The sequence below is a fragment of the Lissotriton helveticus genome, chromosome 7 (genome assembly GCF_964261635.1).
Source record: "Lissotriton helveticus chromosome 7, aLisHel1.1, whole genome shotgun sequence".
NCBI classification, from domain to species: Eukaryota; Metazoa; Chordata; class Amphibia; order Caudata; family Salamandridae; genus Lissotriton; species Lissotriton helveticus.
This window is the reverse complement of record NC_136068.1, coordinates 1,045,102,042-1,045,121,487: the sequence shown is the minus strand read 5'-3', so window position 1 is coordinate 1,045,121,487 and position 19,446 is coordinate 1,045,102,042. Positions and strand designations below refer to the sequence as shown.

Genomic DNA, 19,446 nt, shown 5'->3' with positions numbered 1-19,446 from the left:
CTGCCAATTTTTCCCATTGTGGTGTAAGTTTCTCGCGGGGATAGGGTTTGAATCCTGCCAATGAAGGGTGTGGATGCAGCCTTTTGGTTGATGCGAATGCCCTCCCCCTGGAGAACCGGGTTCGACTCTCTGCATCGCCAATCTACATCCTATGATTCTGGGCACGTCACTTTGACTCACTGTGACTTTGTATCCTATGTTGATACATTTTCCTAGTCCGGTCTCTGTCTCTTACTCCACAGGCTATGTGTTCTAATCCTGGTGTCTCCGTCATTCTGGTTTGCAGTGGAATTTGTAAACACGGGGGAAGAAGTTAGCCAAACGGCTGGGGTGGTTATCTTCGACTCAACCAAGGAGCTATAACTCAATGGTTAGTCTTGTGCCTCTGTTGGCACACACTGGATCGTATCCTGCCTATGCTTTCATGGTATACCGTGGTGGTAACTGTTCTTGCGCTGCTTTCATAGGTAATGCGGCGCGTGTTCCCCGGACGGGGTGTTTTGCGCTCTTTGTGCGCTGTTTTTCACGTGATTGTGTCATGCGGTTACTTCTCTCAGTCTGGTTCCTCCGGCTCTGGGTGCCCGCTGTTTCTTCTGTATTCTTTGTGCATTGTCGCATTTGCGCCCGGCTTCGCCTCGTTGTGTCACCGTGGCCTTGTGGTTATGGTCGCTGACTCGTCCCCTTTGGTTTTGTGTTTACTCCCTGTTGTTTCAGTGGGGATGGCTTTGTTACCACAAGTCCCTTTGGTCCGCGGGTTCGGTTTACCCCTCTCTCTGTAGGGGCTTGGCCTCTTGTGCCCTCGTCCTGCTGTCGCATTCCAGGCTTCATGGGGTGCGTTTGTTTGGTTAATCAGATGTGTTCGCCATGCCTTCTGGTGTGTTCTTGGGGGCGGGGGGATGCCTCTCAGTAGCTCCTCTGCTGCCTCCTCTATGGGGTCGGGTCTTTGGTCCCACGGAGCTATTGCTCGTTGGTTCATCTTGGGCCTCTGGTGACACAGGCTCATGTGGGCGTGCCTTTGGTCATCCCCCGTCTTGTGTGGGGCTCCTCCCAGTCCTTTTGGGAGTGGTTTTGTGGCCATGACACCCCTTTTTTGCCGTCTCCCGGCTTCTGCCTTCAGGTGCTACCCTTCCCTTCCTTGCCTCTCAGTAGCTCCTCTGCTGCCTCCTCTATGGGGTCGGGTCTTTGGTCCCACGGAGCTATTGCTCGTTGGTTCATCTTGTGCCTCTGGTGACACAGGCTCATGTGGGCGTGCCTTTGGTCATCCCCCGTCTTGTGTGGGGCTCCTCCCAGTCCTTTTGGGAGTGGTTTTGTGGCCATGACACCCCTTTTTTGCCGTCTCCCGGCTTCTGCCTTCAGGTGCTACCCTTCCCGATGCCTCTGCCACTTCCTGCCTCTCTCATGGTGGGCGGCCGGATTGGTTATCACGCCTTCTCCGGCTCCTGGGTCCTTCGCCTGGTGGTAGATGGTTCCCGGGCCGGTGTTGGGTTGCTGCACTCTATATTCAGGGTTTCCGGCCCGTCAATGGTCTCTGCCCTTTCTTGGGTCTCTTGGCCGTGGTCTTCTATATGCTTCCAGACAAGTTGGTGTGTTGCAGCGGCTCCTGACTCTTGTTTCCTCTGGGGCCCTTCTGGCTCCTTGGCCCTTTGGTGCCTACTGCTGTACGTCCTTTAAACTCCTGCTCTCATCTGTTCTCGGAGGTCTGCTTGGTTGGGCCTTGTTTGTTCCTGAATGAGTGCCCGCCAGGATCTTCCTGGTGCTGTGGGCTACCTGTGCATCCTCTCTTTCAGAGGTGTTGCTGTTCTTGCCCTGGGTCAGCTCCTCCTTTTTGTATCCTCCCCTTTGGGTTGCCCTCTGTCCCTCGGGTGTTTCCTTCAGCCTTGGCTCCCCTGGGTGGTCTGATGCATGCTCCTGGGGTGCTTGGCTCTCCAATGGGCTTTCGCTCGTTGTTAAGTCTTGTGCCTCTGATGGCATTGGCTCTCGCAGACAAATATTAAACCGCTGCACTCCTTAAGTGTATAAGGTAGTTTTGAAGTTTTTCATAATATTCAAATCTTATAGGTACTCCAGGTGTTCACCTCCTGGGTCATGAGGTGCTCAGAACAATGATTCGCGGAAATCCTACAGCGAGTAGGAATAACCTGAAGTACACTTGACTCACAACAGTGCTGTGTGGTTAATCCAATATAATTAGAGAATTTTTGTACATTCCAGTTTTGAGTTTGTTTAAATCGTTTATTTGTTGATCATCATATTTCATTCATATAATTCAACATTGTAATCTTCTGCTTTCTTTTCATTATTAAATCTCAAACGGCGTGTTAATGATCCACATGAATTATTAAATGCCCCAATGCATTTCGCACAAAAGTGCGCTTCCTCAGGGGGTCTGTAATAAAAATAAAAATGACAAGAGTAGGTATACTGGTATATTTCCAGGAGGCGGTACAGTGCAACTGAATATACGTGATTAGGAATACTAAGTGGAGTCAACCCAAAAGTGACTAACTCAATAAAATAATGAATAGCGAGAGGTGTACACCAGAGTCCAACCGAAAGTCATGCTTGTGCTCAGAAACGCGGTCCTCTGAGTTTAAAACGCCGGAAAGGGATTACAACAACCAATGAGGGTCAAAAAAGTGAAAGTGACTGTTTGAGGATTTAGAAAGTAACACGAGTCTGTGACTGCAAAGGTGACCGAAGTGGAGGAACCATGAAATATAGTGACTATTAAAGCAATACGGTGTGCTGCCCCATGCATTAGAATCAAGTCGTCAAGGTGTCGGAGACGCTTGCGTACTAATGTACATATCGGAATAACATATTTAGTGGTGGCTTACCCGATTGGTGAAAAGTTCAGAAGAACCACATGTGGTAGCGAGAGTCCGGCTCCATGCGATGCAGGAACCCGGAAGACGCCACGCATGCGCAGTAGCGCATTGAAAAAGCATGTCAGACGGTAAACAAGGAAAAAAGACCGTAGCGGCTTACAGATAGTCCGATGGGTTTTAAAAAAAAAAAAAAGAAAGTGGCGTGCATCAACCTTAGCTAAAATGTAGACATCCCATGATACACCAAGCAAGGTGAAATGTGTAAAAATAAAAATAAATATAGGGTGTGGAATAAAGAAATAGACACCGGAAAAATGGTGACAAAAGTCCTAAATTAGCAGTACAGTCAAAAGTACTATGTACGAATATCAGTCTGCACAAAACCTGAAAGTAAGGCAATATAACGCTGAGAAAATGAAACGGTAAGTGCACATAATACACATATCTGTGGGTATATCCCTAAATAGGGCATGATATTTGAATGCAGCTATTTACAAATTATCTACATTTCACAGCCAATGGAGGTCAATAAATACAGTACATTCAAATGATAGGATTGAATACTTAATCATAGGTGACACCCAAATTCAAGACGCTCATTAAGTCCTTTAGGCTGAATTGCATGCAGTCTATATATCCAGTGTAGTTCTCGCTGTAGTAATTTTTTATTGTTGTCGATGTGTGGTTGTTTATCTACTATCTCCAAAATCAAGAAGCGTATTTGACTTGGGTTGTGGGATTGTTGAGTGAAGTGTGCCGCAATATTAGATTTTGTATTTTTTGTGCGGATGTTACTCCGGTGTTCGTTTAGCCTGATTTTTATTTTTCGTTCCGTTTTGCCCACATATGGGAGACCACATGGGCATTTTATCATGTAGATAACGTTGGTCGTATCACATGTGGCATTCACTCGGAGATTAATGACAGTACCTTGGGTAGGATGCATCATGGTAGATCCAAGAATTACACTGTTGCAATGACTGCAATTGTGACATGGGATGGTTCCTTTGAAAATGGTTTGTTTTGTCACTGTGGGTTGTTTAATGAGTTGTTGAATGGTCTTGGTGCGTTGGTAGGCAAAAATTGGAGGTGTTTCAAAAATATGATTAAATTCAGTTTCTAATTGGAGTAAAGGCCAGTGTTTGCGAATAACCTCTTTGATTTGTCTCGATTTTGTGGAATATTTAGATACAAAGACATTACGGGTCACTTGTTGTTGGGCTTTCGCTTTCGGTTTCAGTAATTCATCTCGGTTCTTAAGCTTTACTCTATCTTCAGCGGCCGCTGTGATATGCTCTGGATATCCACGTTGGTGGAATTTTTGGACAATTCTTGAACTGTTGGTGTTGTATAGGTCCTCAGTAGAAGCAATGCGCTTAGCTCTTAGTAGTTGAGAATACGGAAGGTGTTTTTTCAAACTTGGTTGATGGAAACTTTTATGGTGCAAGTAGTTGTTGCGGTCTGTAGCTTTAGTATAAATGGAAGTGATAAATTGGTCGCCACACAATTTCACAAGTACGTCAAGGAAAGCAATTTCAGTATTGTTTAAAGTGTGGGTAAATTGAATCCTGTCGTTAATAGTGTTGAGGTGGTTAATTGCGGCAAGAAATTGGACCTCTGTGCCTTGCCAAACAAGGAAAATATCGTCAATATATCTGTAGTATGCACACATGTATGGTTGCCAAAGTGCATTGTGTAGAATGTGTTGCTGTTCAAATGAATACATGAAGAGGTTAGCATATGCTGGAGCAGCACAGTTGCCCATTGCTACTCCAGATAGTTGCAAATAGTATTGATTGTCGCGTGTTCTGAAATAACTGTGATGTAAAGTGAATTGCATTAATTCCATTAGGAATACTTGAAGACCCAGTGGTTTGTCAGTTTGTACTAGAGCAGTCTCAAGAGCCTCCAAACCCAAATTATGGGGGATTGAGGTATATAATGCGTTGACATCAATCGTACATAGGACAATTTGTTGATCCTTAGGTATTACAATCTGTTGTAGTTTGTTTAAGAAATCAGTCGTGTCCTGGATGAATGTGCTCATACCTTTAACACTCGCTTGTAAGTGTTTGTCAATGTAAATGCCCGTTGGGGCATGTATGGAGTTGGTGGTGCTCACAATTGGTCTGAATGGTGGTTGACTGCAGTTCTTATGAATTTTAGGTACTAAATAAATATATGGTACCTGAGGGTAATCCTTGATAAGGTATCTTTTGTCCCTGTCAGTGATGATTTCGGCTGAAACAGCTTTGTCGATAATCTTTGTTAATACATCCTTGAAAGCCTGCGTGGGGTCTGATCTCAGCGGCATGTATAAATCAGGATTGTGAAGGTGTTCATACATACTTTGTTGGTAATAAGTGGAGTCCAGAACGACAATGGCGCCGCCCTTATCAGCTTTACTTATAGTTACTGATGGGTTGTTAGCTAGTTGTTTGATAGCTTGTCTTTCTTTCAGCATTAAATTACTTCGATTGTTTGTAGGAGTGACGAACAACGAGTGTAGATCTTGTTGTACTGCTTTCTCGAAAACGTCTAGAACCTTGTGGCTGATGGGAGCCATAAAATTACTGGAAGGGCGTAGACCCAGAAGAGTATCTTTTTCTGGAGTGGTGGAAGGTACACAAATGTTTTCAAAAAAGTGCCTGAGTCGTAATGTTCTCATGAATTTATAGAATGAGATAGAAATATCCAATTCGTTGGTTTGGTATGTGAGAACAAAATTCAAACCTTTTTGTAAGACTTGTACTTGTGTCTGATTCAAAGGACATTTCGAAATGTTAACAACTAAATTCTGTGACTCCTGGTCGACTTCGCTGGTGGTAGTAGACTGTCTCTGGCATTTAGACCTCCTCGATCGTCGGTTGGTTCGGGACCAACATCTAAAAAAGACCCTGCAGTAGCATCGGTAGTTGATTCTGTGGTGGTTTTGGAGGTGGTTGGTTGTTCAGTTCTTGCCTTTTCGGACGAAGCTTCTTGTCGAGGTCTGCCTCGTGGAGGCATTCTACGTGTAGAATCTTCTGAGGATGATGTCTCAGCGTCCGTCGATCTATTTGGTTGATTGCGATTCTGTCTCCTGGCCGCATATATTTCGGCCCAATTATAGACCTCACCTAACTTGTAGTCAACCGTGTCACGTTTGAACTTTCTAAGTTTTCTTTCATTGATCTCTTTGATATATGTATCTAGTTTGGTGTTGATATCTTCCAAAGTGGCACTGAATTCTTCTGGAGTAATTTTTTGACTGAGCTCCTGTTTAAGTTGTTTTACTTCTTTTTCTAGTTCCTCTAGGAGTTTAGAAAGTTCTTCAACAATCAGGAGAATTAAATCAAGTGAGCATTTATTAAGTATGCCATACCATTTCTCAGTGAACCTAGGATTGTTCTTACACAAGGTTGACTTAAGAGGGATTCGCAAACCTCTGGGAATGCGCTGTACACGATGGTAACGAATGAGTGTCGAAGCATGAAGACGTTGGTTGATCTCACGTTTGGCTGTGAACAATAATTGGCGTATATTAGCTTGCGTAGATCCTGTACTCGAAGCAATATAATCCGGCTCCTGGATTAATGAGTATATTCTATCTGTGTCATTAGAGTCAAATTCGAAGGTATCCGCCTTGTTGCTGGTGAGGCCAGCAATATCTGCATAAGACATGGTTTGTGGGTGCAAAAAGCGGTGTGAACCAGAGGGAATTATAGCGCAAACAAATATTAAACCGCTGCACTCCTTAAGTGTATAAGGTAGTTTTGAAGTTTTTCATAATATTCAAATCTTATAGGTACTCCAGGTGTTCACCTCCTGGGTCATGAGGTGCTCAGAACAATGATTCGCGGAAATCCTACAGCGAGTAGGAATAACCTGAAGTACACTTGACTCACAACAGTGCTGTGTGGTTAATCCAATATAATTAGAGAATTTTTGTACATTCCAGTTTTGAGTTTGTTTAAATCGTTTATTTGTTGATCATCATATTTCATTCATATAATTCAACATTGTAATCTTCTGCTTTCTTTTCATTATTAAATCTCAAACGGCGTGTTAATGATCCACATGAATTATTAAATGCCCCAATGCATTTCGCACAAAAGTGCGCTTCCTCAGGGGGTCTGTAATAAAAATAAAAATGACAAGAGTAGGTATACTGGTATATTTCCAGGAGGCGGTACAGTGCAACTGAATATACGTGATTAGGAATACTAAGTGGAGTCAACCCAAAAGTGACTAACTCAATAAAATAATGAATAGCGAGAGGTGTACACCAGAGTCCAACCGAAAGTCATGCTTGTGCTCAGAAACGCGGTCCTCTGAGTTTAAAACGCCGGAAAGGGATTACAACAACCAATGAGGGTCAAAAAAGTGAAAGTGACTGTTTGAGGATTTAGAAAGTAACACGAGTCTGTGACTGCAAAGGTGACCGAAGTGGAGGAACCATGAAATATAGTGACTATTAAAGCAATACGGTGTGCTGCCCCATGCATTAGAATCAAGTCGTCAAGGTGTCGGAGACGCTTGCGTACTAATGTACATATCGGAATAACATATTTAGTGGTGGCTTACCCGATTGGTGAAAAGTTCAGAAGAACCACATGTGGTAGCGAGAGTCCGGCTCCATGCGATGCAGGAACCCGGAAGACGCCACGCATGCGCAGTAGCGCATTGAAAAAGCATGTCAGACGGTAAACAAGGAAAAAAGACCGTAGCGGCTTACAGATAGTCCGATGGGTTTAAAAAAAAAAAAAAAAAGAAAGTGGCGTGCATCAACCTTAGCTAAAATGTAGACATCCCATGATACACCAAGCAAGGTGAAATGTGTAAAAATAAAAATAAATATAGGGTGTGGAATAAAGAAATAGACACCGGAAAAATGGTGACAAAAGTCCTAAATTAGCAGTACAGTCAAAAGTACTATGTACGAATATCAGTCTGCACAAAACCTGAAAGTAAGGCAATATAACGCTGAGAAAATGAAACGGTAAGTGCACATAATACACATATCTGTGGGTATATCCCTAAATAGGGCATGATATTTGAATGCAGCTATTTACAAATTATCTACATTTCACAGCCAATGGAGGTCAATAAATACAGTACATTCAAATGATAGGATTGAATACTTAATCATAGGTGACACCCAAATTCAAGACGCTCATTAAGTCCTTTAGGCTGAATTGCATGCAGTCTATATATCCAGTGTAGTTCTCGCTGTAGTAATTTTTTATTGTTGTCGATGTGTGGTTGTTTATCTACTATCTCCAAAATCAAGAAGCGTATTTGACTTGGGTTGTGGGATTGTTGAGTGAAGTGTGCCGCAATATTAGATTTTGTATTTTTTGTGCGGATGTTACTCCGGTGTTCGTTTAGCCTGATTTTTATTTTTCGTTCCGTTTTGCCCACATATGGGAGACCACATGGGCATTTTATCATGTAGATAACGTTGGTCGTATCACATGTGGCATTCACTCGGAGATTAATGACAGTACCTTGGGTAGGATGCATCATGGTAGATCCAAGAATTACACTGTTGCAATGACTGCAATTGTGACATGGGATGGTTCCTTTGAAAATGGTTTGTTTTGTCACTGTGGGTTGTTTAATGAGTTGTTGGATGGTCTTGGTGCGTTGGTAGGCAAAAATTGGAGGTGTTTCAAAAATATGATTAAATTCAGTTTCTAATTGGAGTAAAGGCCAGTGTTTGCGAATAACCTCTTTGATTTGTCTCGATTTTGTGGAATATTTAGATACAAAGACATTACGGGTCACTTGTTGTTGGGCTTTCGCTTTCGGTTTCAGTAATTCATCTCGGTTCTTAAGCTTTACTCTATCTTCAGCGGCCGCTGTGATATGCTCTGGATATCCACGTTGGTGGAATTTTTGGACAATTCTTGAACTGTTGGTGTTGTATAGGTCCTCAGTAGAAGCAATGCGCTTAGCTCTTAGTAGTTGAGAATACGGAAGGTGTTTTTTCAAACTTGGTTGATGGAAACTTTTATGGTGCAAGTAGTTGTTGCGGTCTGTAGCTTTAGTATAAATGGAAGTGATAAATTGGTCGCCACACAATTTCACAAGTACGTCAAGGAAAGCAATTTCAGTATTGTTTAAAGTGTGGGTAAATTGAATCCTGTCGTTAATAGTGTTGAGGTGGTTAATTGCGGCAAGAAATTGGACCTCTGTGCCTTGCCAAACAAGGAAAATATCGTCAATATATCTGTAGTATGCACACATGTATGGTTGCCAAAGTGCATTGTGTAGAATGTGTTGCTGTTCAAATGAATACATGAAGAGGTTAGCATATGCTGGAGCAGCACAGTTGCCCATTGCTACTCCAGATAGTTGCAAATAGTATTGATTGTCGCGTGTTCTGAAATAACTGTGATGTAAAGTGAATTGCATTAATTCCATTAGGAATACTTGAAGACCCAGTGGTTTGTCAGTTTGTACTAGAGCAGTCTCAAGAGCCTCCAAACCCAAATTATGGGGGATTGAGGTATATAATGCGTTGACATCAATCGTACATAGGACAATTTGTTGATCCTTAGGTATTACAATCTGTTGTAGTTTGTTTAAGAAATCAGTCGTGTCCTGGATGAATGTGCTCATACCTTTAACACTCGCTTGTAAGTGTTTGTCAATGTAAATGCCCGTTGGGGCATGTATGGAGTTGGTGGTGCTCACAATTGGTCTGAATGGTGGTTGACTGCAGTTCTTATGAATTTTAGGTACTAAATAAATATATGGTACCTGAGGGTAATCCTTGATAAGGTATCTTTTGTCCCTGTCAGTGATGATTTCGGCTGAAACAGCTTTGTCGATAATCTTTGTTAATACATCCTTGAAAGCCTGCGTGGGGTCTGATCTCAGCGGCATGTATAAATCAGGATTGTGAAGGTGTTCATACATACTTTGTTGGTAATAAGTGGAGTCCAGAACGACAATGGCGCCGCCCTTATCAGCTTTACTTATAGTTACTGATGGGTTGTTAGCTAGTTGTTTGATAGCTTGTCTTTCTTTCAGCATTAAATTACTTCGATTGTTTGTAGGAGTGACGAACAACGAGTGTAGATCTTGTTGTACTGCTTTCTCGAAAACGTCTAGAACCTTGTGGCTGATGGGAGCCATAAAATTACTGGAAGGGCGTAGACCCAGAAGAGTATCTTTTTCTGGAGTGGTGGAAGGTACACAAATGTTTTCAAAAAAGTGCCTGAGTCGTAATGTTCTCATGAATTTATAGAATGAGATAGAAATATCCAATTCGTTGGTTTGGTATGTGAGAACAAAATTCAAACCTTTTTGTAAGACTTGTACTTGTGTCTGATTCAAAGGACATTTCGAAATGTTAACAACTAAATTCTGTGACTCCTGGTCGACTTCGCTGGTGGTAGTAGACTGTCTCTGGCATTTAGACCTCCTCGATCGTCGGTTGGTTCGGGACCAACATCTAAAAAAGACCCTGCAGTAGCATCGGTAGTTGATTCTGTGGTGGTTTTGGAGGTGGTTGGTTGTTCAGTTCTTGCCTTTTCGGACGAAGCTTCTTGTCGAGGTCTGCCTCGTGGAGGCATTCTACGTGTAGAATCTTCTGAGGATGATGTCTCAGCGTCCGTCGATCTATTTGGTTGATTGCGATTCTGTCTCCTGGCCGCATATATTTCGGCCCAATTATAGACCTCACCTAACTTGTAGTCAACCGTGTCACGTTTGAACTTTCTAAGTTTTCTTTCATTGATCTCTTTGATATATGTATCTAGTTTGGTGTTGATATCTTCCAAAGTGGCACTGAATTCTTCTGGAGTAATTTTTTGACTGAGCTCCTGTTTAAGTTGTTTTACTTCTTTTTCTAGTTCCTCTAGGAGTTTAGAAAGTTCTTCAACAATCAGGAGAATTAAATCAAGTGAGCATTTATTAAGTATGCCATACCATTTCTCAGTGAACCTAGGATTGTTCTTACACAAGGTTGACTTAAGAGGGATTCGCAAACCTCTGGGAATGCGCTGTACACGATGGTAACGAATGAGTGTCGAAGCATGAAGACGTTGGTTGATCTCACGTTTGGCTGTGAACAATAATTGGCGTATATTAGCTTGCGTAGATCCTGTACTCGAAGCAATATAATCCGGCTCCTGGATTAATGAGTATATTCTATCTGTGTCATTAGAGTCAAATTCGAAGGTATCCGCCTTGTTGCTGGTGAGGCCAGCAATATCTGCATAAGACATGGTTTGTGGGTGCAAAAAGCGGTGTGAACCAGAGGGAATTATAGCGCAAACAAATATTAAACCGCTGCACTCCTTAAGTGTATAAGGTAGTTTTGAAGTTTTTCATAATATTCAAATCTTATAGGTACTCCAGGTGTTCACCTCCTGGGTCATGAGGTGCTCAGAACAATGATTCGCGGAAATCCTACAGCGAGTAGGAATAACCTGAAGTACACTTGACTCACAACAGTGCTGTGTGGTTAATCCAATATAATTAGAGAATTTTTGTACATTCCAGTTTTGAGTTTGTTTAAATCGTTTATTTGTTGATCATCATATTTCATTCATATAATTCAACATTGTAATCTTCTGCTTTCTTTTCATTATTAAATCTCAAACGGCGTGTTAATGATCCACATGAATTATTAAATGCCCCAATGCATTTCGCACAAAAGTGCGCTTCCTCAGGGGGTCTGTAATAAAAATAAAAATGACAAGAGTAGGTATACTGGTATATTTCCAGGAGGCGGTACAGTGCAACTGAATATACGTGATTAGGAATACTAAGTGGAGTCAACCCAAAAGTGACTAACTCAATAAAATAATGAATAGCGAGAGGTGTACAACTAGCTAACAACCCATCAGTAACTATAAGTAAAGCTGATAAGGGCGGCGCCATTGTCGTTCTGGACTCCACTTATTACCAACAAAGTATGTATGAACACCTTCACAATCCTGATTTATACATGCCGCTGAGATCAGACCCCACGCAGGCTTTCAAGGATGTATTAACAAAGATTATCGACAAAGCTGTTTCAGCCGAAATCATCACTGACAGGGACAAAAGATACCTTATCAAGGATTACCCTCAGGTACCATATATTTATTTAGTACCTAAAATTCATAAGAACTGCAGTCAACCACCATTCAGACCAATTGTGAGCACCACCAACTCCATACATGCCCCAACGGGCATTTACATTGACAAACACTTACAAGCGAGTGTTAAAGGTATGAGCACATTCATCCAGGACACGACTGATTTCTTAAACAAACTACAACAGATTGTAATACCTAAGGATCAACAAATTGTCCTATGTACGATTGATGTCAACGCATTATATACCTCAATCCCCCATAATTTGGGTTTGGAGGCTCTTGAGACTGCTCTAGTACAAACTGACAAACCACTGGGTCTTCAAGTATTCCTAATGGAATTAATGCAATTCACTTTACATCACAGTTATTTCAGAACACGCGACAATCAATACTATTTGCAACTATCTGGAGTAGCAATGGGCAACTGTGCTGCTCCAGCATATGCTAACCTCTTCATGTATTCATTTGAACAGCAACACATTCTACACAATGCACTTTGGCAACCATACATGTGTGCATACTACAGATATATTGACGATATTTTCCTTGTTTGGCAAGGCACAGAGGTCCAATTTCTTGCCGCAATTAACCACCTCAACACTATTAACGACAGGATTCAATTTACCCACACTTTAAACAATACTGAAATTGCTTTCCTTGACGTACTTGTGAAATTGTGTGGCGACCAATTTATCACTTCCATTTATACTAAAGCTACAGACCGCAACAACTACTTGCACCATAAAAGTTTCCATCAACCAAGTTTGAAAAAACACCTTCCGTATTCTCAACTACTAAGAGCTAAGCGCATTGCTTCTACTGAGGACCTATACAACACCAACAGTTCAAGAATTGTCCAAAAAATTCCACCAACGTGGATATCCAGAGCATATCACAGCGGCCGCTGAAGATAGAGTAAAGCTTAAGAACCGAGATGAATTACTGAAACCGAAAGCGAAAGCCCAACAACAAGTGACCCGTAATGTCTTTGTATCTAAATATTCCACAAAATCGAGACAAATCAAAGAGGTTATTCGCAAACACTGGCCTTTACTCCAATTAGAAACTGAATTTAATCATATTTTTGAAACACCTCCAATTTTTGCCTACCAACGCACCAAGACCATTCAACAACTCATTAAACAACCCACAGTGACAAAACAAACCATTTTCAAAGGAACCATCCCATGTCACAATTGCAGTCATTGCAACAGTGTAATTCTTGGATCTACCATGATGCATCCTACCCAAGGTACTGTCATTAATCTCCGAGTGAATGCCACATGTGATACGACCAACGTTATCTACATGATAAAATGCCCATGTGGTCTCCCATATGTGGGCAAAACGGAACGAAAAATAAAAATCAGGCTAAACGAACACCGGAGTAACATCCGCACAAAAAATACAAAATCTAATATTGCGGCACACTTCACTCAACAATCCCACAACCCAAGTCAAATACGCTTCTTGATTTTGGAGATAGTAGATAAACAACCACACATCGACAACAATAAAAAATTACTACAGCGAGAACTACACTGGATATATAGACTGCATGCAATTCAGCCTAAAGGACTTAATGAGCGTCTTGAATTTGGGTGTCACCTATGATTAAGTATTCAATCCTATCATTTGAATGTACTGTATTTATTGACCTCCATTGGCTGTGAAATGTAGATAATTTGTAAATAGCTGCATTCAAATATCATGCCCTATTTAGGGATATACCCACAGATATGTGTATTATGTGCACTTACCGTTTCATTTTCTCAGCGTTATATTGCCTTACTTTCAGGTTTTGTGCAGACTGATATTCGTACATAGTACTTTTGACTGTACTGCTAATTTAGGACTTTTGTCACCATTTTTCCGGTGTCTATTTCTTTATTCCACACCCTATATTTATTTTTATTTTTACACATTTCACCTTGCTTGGTGTATCATGGGATGTCTACATTTTAGCTAAGGTTGATGCACGCCACTTTCTTTTTTTTTTTTTTAAAACCCATCGGACTATCTGTAAGCCGCTACGGTCTTTTTTCCTTGTTTACCGTCTGACATGCTTTTTCAATGCGCTACTGCGCATGCGTGGCGTCTTCCGGGTTCCTGCATCGCATGGAGCCGGACTCTCGCTACCACATGTGGTTCTTCTGAACTTTTCACCAATCGGGTAAGCCACCACTAAATATGTTATTCCGATATGTACATTAGTACGCAAGCGTCTCCGACACCTTGACGACTTGATTCTAATGCATGGGGCAGCACACCGTATTGCTTTAATAGTCACTATATTTCATGGTTCCTCCACTTCGGTCACCTTTGCAGTCACAGACTCGTGTTACTTTCTAAATCCTCAAACAGTCACTTTCACTTTTTTGACCCTCATTGGTTGTTGTAATCCCTTTCCGGCGTTTTAAACTCAGAGGACCGCGTTTCTGAGCACAAGCATGACTTTCGGTTGGACTCTGGTGTACACCTCTCGCTATTCATTATTTTATTGAGTTAGTCACTTTTGGGTTGACTCCACTTAGTATTCCTAATCACGTATATTCAGTTGCACTGTACCGCCTCCTGGAAATATACCAGTATACCTACTCTTGTCATTTTTATTTTTATTACAGACCCCCTGAGGAAGCGCACTTTTGTGCGAAATGCATTGGGGCATTTAATAATTCATGTGGATCATTAACACGCCGTTTGAGATTTAATAATGAAAAGAAAGCAGAAGATTACAATGTTGAATTATATGAATGAAATATGATGATCAACAAATAAACGATTTAAACAAACTCAAAACTGGAATGTACAAAAATTCTCTAATTATATTGGATTAACCACACAGCACTGTTGTGAGTCAAGTGTACTTCAGGTTATTCCTACTCGCTGTAGGATTTCCGCGAATCATTGGCTCTCGCAGGTCACGTGTTAGGATCCTGCCAATGCTACATCCTTTCCTGTCAACTGGTTGATTCTTGCTCGTCTTCCTTTTGTCCTGGTGGTTGGGGCATTGATGTGGTTTGGCCTGGACGTCTACTCCCTTCTTATGTACTTCAGTTCTTTCGGCTCAGGGTTCTTGGTTCTTGGGTGTCCTCGTCTTGGGTGGTGCTGGCTGCTGTATTCGCTGCTCCTGTGCACTTTGTCCGTCTAGTGCCGACGTGTGTCGTTCAGGTCCGACCGGTCTGCATATGACCCGTGCCTACTTTGCCTTTTGGGTGGCTCTCGCTCTCCTCTTTTAATTTGGCACAGTTGGGTCTTGTGTGGATGCTCTTTCTTTGCTGGGGAGGTTGGATGGGCGTGCGGTTCGTCTGGCTCGCCTTCTCCTTCTTCGGTTTCTCTTCAGGGTCCTGGCAGGGCATTTCAGGTGACCCTGGTTGGTTCTCTTGCATCCCCTAGGGTAGCTCTTCTGCCATGGTTTCCACTCTTCTTCCTTGCGTGGGGTGTTGGTGCTTTGGTGCCTCACTGGCCTTGGTGTCCCCTCCTCTTTCCTGGTGGTTGCTCCTCTGTGGTGGTTCCCGCTGTCCCCTTCTCTGCTCTGCTTTCCTCTCCTGTTTAGTCTGGCGCTCAGCCGATTGGCATTGGGGGTTTGGTAGTTGATGTGGTGTTGTTGTGGCCTAGTGTTTAGGGTCACAGTCCTTCCTCCACAGATTATGTGTTCATATTATGGTGTTTCCCTGGTTTGTATTTACTGGTCAATAGTTTAGGCTATGTTACTCCCATGGAGCTGTCGCTCTGTGGTGCGTCGTATGACTGCACTAGGGTTCAATTCCTGCTACTGCTTTCGAAGTTTCACATTGTGGTGCATGTTCTTACCAGTATTTTCAGACGTGCTGTACCCTTGGGGTCTGCGGCCATCACTGGCAGATTTCTACTTTGCAGGGTTTCTCCCTGTTGCCTGTGAGAGGGTTCTGTGCTTGGATTCCTTCGGAACGGTTTGTGCTTCTCTGCTTTCTACTGCTGGTGGTCAGCCATTACGACTGTCCGGGGGTCCTCTCTCGTCTCCCTTGAGTCCTTGGCTTCTTGCCTTCGGCGCAGTTTTTTTTCCTGCAATGGCCTGTCGTTGCTTTGTCTGTTCCCCCTGTTGGGGGTCTTCCTTTGGTCTTTCATGCTTTGCATTCTGGTCCATTCCGTTTGGGCGATGTTGGGGGTGCTTGTCGTTTGCTTGTCAACCTCTACTTGCGTTTCTTCCCTGCCTACCAGGGCCTTCGTCCTGGCTGGTCCTTCTTCTCCTGAATGTCCTCGGCTGCCCCTTTTCGGGGTGGGGATACCGCTCTGTTCCCTGGTTTGCCTTGGCCTCTGGTGATCTGCCTTGGTGTTCGGCCTCCCTTCGCCGGGTGGTCTTTTTCTTGTCACCCTTGGGGTTGGCCGTCGTCCAAAGAAGGCCTCTGTTCCCGTTGGGTTCGGTCTGCTTCTCTTTGGCCTTCCTGCTTCCAGGGGTCTTTCTTCCCCCGGTAATTCAGGGTCGTTCTACTCAGTGTGTGTCTTCCTCCTGGGCTTCTTTGAAGGGTCCTCCTTGTTGGTACTTTGTGCTTTGGCGTCTTGATCCTCCCGTGTGCCTCCTTCTCCCATTTCTTTGCGGATGGGAGTGGTTCTTCTGGGGGTTTTGGCTCCGCCGTCCTTGCAGCTGTTCACTGGTTGTGCCTGTCTGCATTGTATTTTCCCTGGCTTCCTAGATGTCTGTTTCTTTGTTCATCCGGCGCTTGGGTATACGCTCCATAGTGACTTTGACCAGGAAGACGGACAAGGATGGTAATGACTCGGTTACTTACCGGTAATGTTCATTACTCCTCGTCACAGTCTTCCTCGTCACAGTCATGTTCCCTCCCGCCCGCCCTTGGTGGTGGTGGTGGTGGTGGTGGTGGGGGGGGGGGGGGGGGACACAAACAAAATATATTGTCTTTTCTTTAGTTTCTGCTTTTGTATTTCAGGATGTTTCCTGTGTTGGTCCCACCCTTATAGGCCAGGAGACAGGGTCTCTTTCTAGGCCCGCACTACAAGGGGCCCAGAAAGCGAGACGCACTACTAGCTACCAGAGCTGAGCACTTTCTTTTATCTACTTCCAGAAAATAACATTGTTGTGAAATAGGAGCTGCATATAGTGCTGCCAGAATATGGAAGGAAGTGGGTCAGAGAGCAGCCCCCAGCTTCAAAGGTAGAGGACATCATCTCTGAACCTTAGCCAAAACAGCAGCTTGTGAGCGAGCTGAAGGAACTGGCCTTTCATTGTCAAGGTGTACAAGCAGAGACCCGTCATGGTCAGAGAAATAATGGTTTCCACAGTCATCATTGGCCAGCCTTTGGCCGACCTGTATTGATTCTATCAGCTTATATCAGCACAGGTGAACAGATGTGGAAAGTGGCACGCCTATCACTTTATTTGACCTTTTGCATTTCCAAACCAAGTACCATTGCCTTTGAACTTTAAAAATTGATGCTTGAAGCTAGTGTATAAAAACAGCAGTATCGTGCAGACTTCTGAGCAGCAGTAGGGGGCTTCCATTCAAGTATTATAAGAAATATACTGTAAACATCTAAAAAAAAAAGCCCTGTGTGACTGTTAAATGTTTCAGAGAGAAGAACATTGATCAAGCTATTGCAGCAAACATATTAAGCAACAATTAAATGTCAGTGCTTGAGAACTCTTCATAACTCTGTGCACTGGACCCACCTTTGAATTATCATGTTAATGGTTAATCCATTGGTTATTGTTGGATACTGGTGATTGGGATTCACCATATGCTCTCATCAAGGCATTCAATGCATTTACTCCTGTTTCTTTGTAGTATATTAAATTAATATGATTCAAGGGTCACCGTTGGTGATGGCTATGTGGGTTCATACAAATGGTTGGTGTGATGGATAGATAGGCTGGTGGGTATTAGGTATTGTTAGGTTGCAGGGAAAGGGTTTTAAAGGAGGAGGGCTTGTGTTAGACATTTTCAGTAGTAGTAGTGGTGGTAAAACAAAGTGTATTGCGACAATTACTCATAAAACATTCTAAAACAATAAAAACATCTATGCAAAATTGGCTTAAAACCCACGAGCCCCCACATTAACAGACATACTACTGAACAAATGTTTACTTAGACAGAGAACAACCCAAAAGTTTGTTGTCACAGTGACTTAGGTACGTTGAAGAGTACGTGATATAGTAAATGGCACAACTCAAAAAAATGTCCAGAAAATAGAAAAGTCTTTAATTTTCAAATTTTCATCAAAGTTGACACGTGGATAAAGAAAAGTTCACAGCCGACACGTGTTTCGTCTTGAGACGACTTTTTCAAGGCTAAAAGGTTGTAGTAAAAAGGCTTTATCAATTCACGGCGTCTCTTTGAGTTATACAGCAACTTGTCTATGGCAGGCTTAATTTCTATCTTGATTCATACTGTCAGCAGTGGATAGTTTTAACAGGTAGAATGTTTTCATAAGACCAAGAATGTAGAGAGCACCTCTGTTGTTTTATCAGTGCTATCTCGTAGTGTTCAAAAAACACGACAGGAACATCAGTTATACGGAGAGCGCCACTTGATACTGGCAAAATAGGTAATCCCCCCGATGAATCTCACAACTCGCATACAGAGTCCAAATCGAGAAACGCCACGCCTAGTAGTAGTGGTGGTAAAACAAACTGTATTGCGACAATTACTCATAAAACATTCTAAAACAATAAAAACATCTATGCAAAATTGGCTTAAAACCCACAAGCCCCCACATTAACAGACATCCTACTGAAACCCATCTTTGGAACTCTTGACTAAGTATAAAACGTGTGATTTCCTCTACCACATCAAGGTAATGAATTTCAATCAACTGCTCAATCGCCTCCAACCTTTGCAATGTTCTGTTTTTTAAAAACAAGGGTCTTAAAAACTGAATAGGAATATAAAAAAAACAGTCCTTGATTACATGAGATAAAGAGCATTTAGCGTTCAAAGGAAATTTGCAGAAACCATTGCTATCCCAAAGCACATGACGTCAATCGCGGGACGAGTAAATTGCTTTACATCCCACTCTCACCTCCGCAAATGGTGATCAGGTATCTGGGCCAGATAGGGGAAGACTGTGTCAAGGCCAAGTGTGTTTAATGAGAAGCTAATGAAAGACTTCTTCCTTAGATAGGTCAAGTTGTGCGAGCATGTAACCTCCACAGAGATTCTTTCAGCACTTGCTTAGTAGGAAAAGGGGACCAGGCTACAATTGTACCCCACTCACAATGCATATTTACAGAGTAGCTTAGCCTTCTCTTTGCTTCCCTTGCCCACCTCCTTTCACTGCTTTGGATCTCCTCCCAACACAGTTCGGACACCTTTGAAGCTTCAGTATCCATCAAAACCTTATTGAGAAATCTAAGGACCCGGGCATGCACAAACAGATTCCAGGAGATCAGATTTAGTTTCTCCTTATACCCTGGACCATAGTACCTGGGGGTAATGACAAGAGCCTTCTGAGAGCTGCCCCTCCAACTGATCCCAATCACAAGAGGGAACAAGAACTAGTACTTCTGCTTCAAACAACCCCAAAGGGGTATTTTGTCTACATAAGCC

The 19,446-nt window shown here is 42.7% G+C and overlaps 1 protein-coding gene across 1 annotated transcript in view; it reads right to left on the bottom strand.

Annotated features, from left to right (window-relative positions):
* Positions 1 to 19,446, bottom strand: part of TMEM235 (transmembrane protein 235) — a 472,116-nt gene that overhangs the window by 147,593 nt on the left and 305,077 nt on the right. The window lies entirely within an intron of this gene.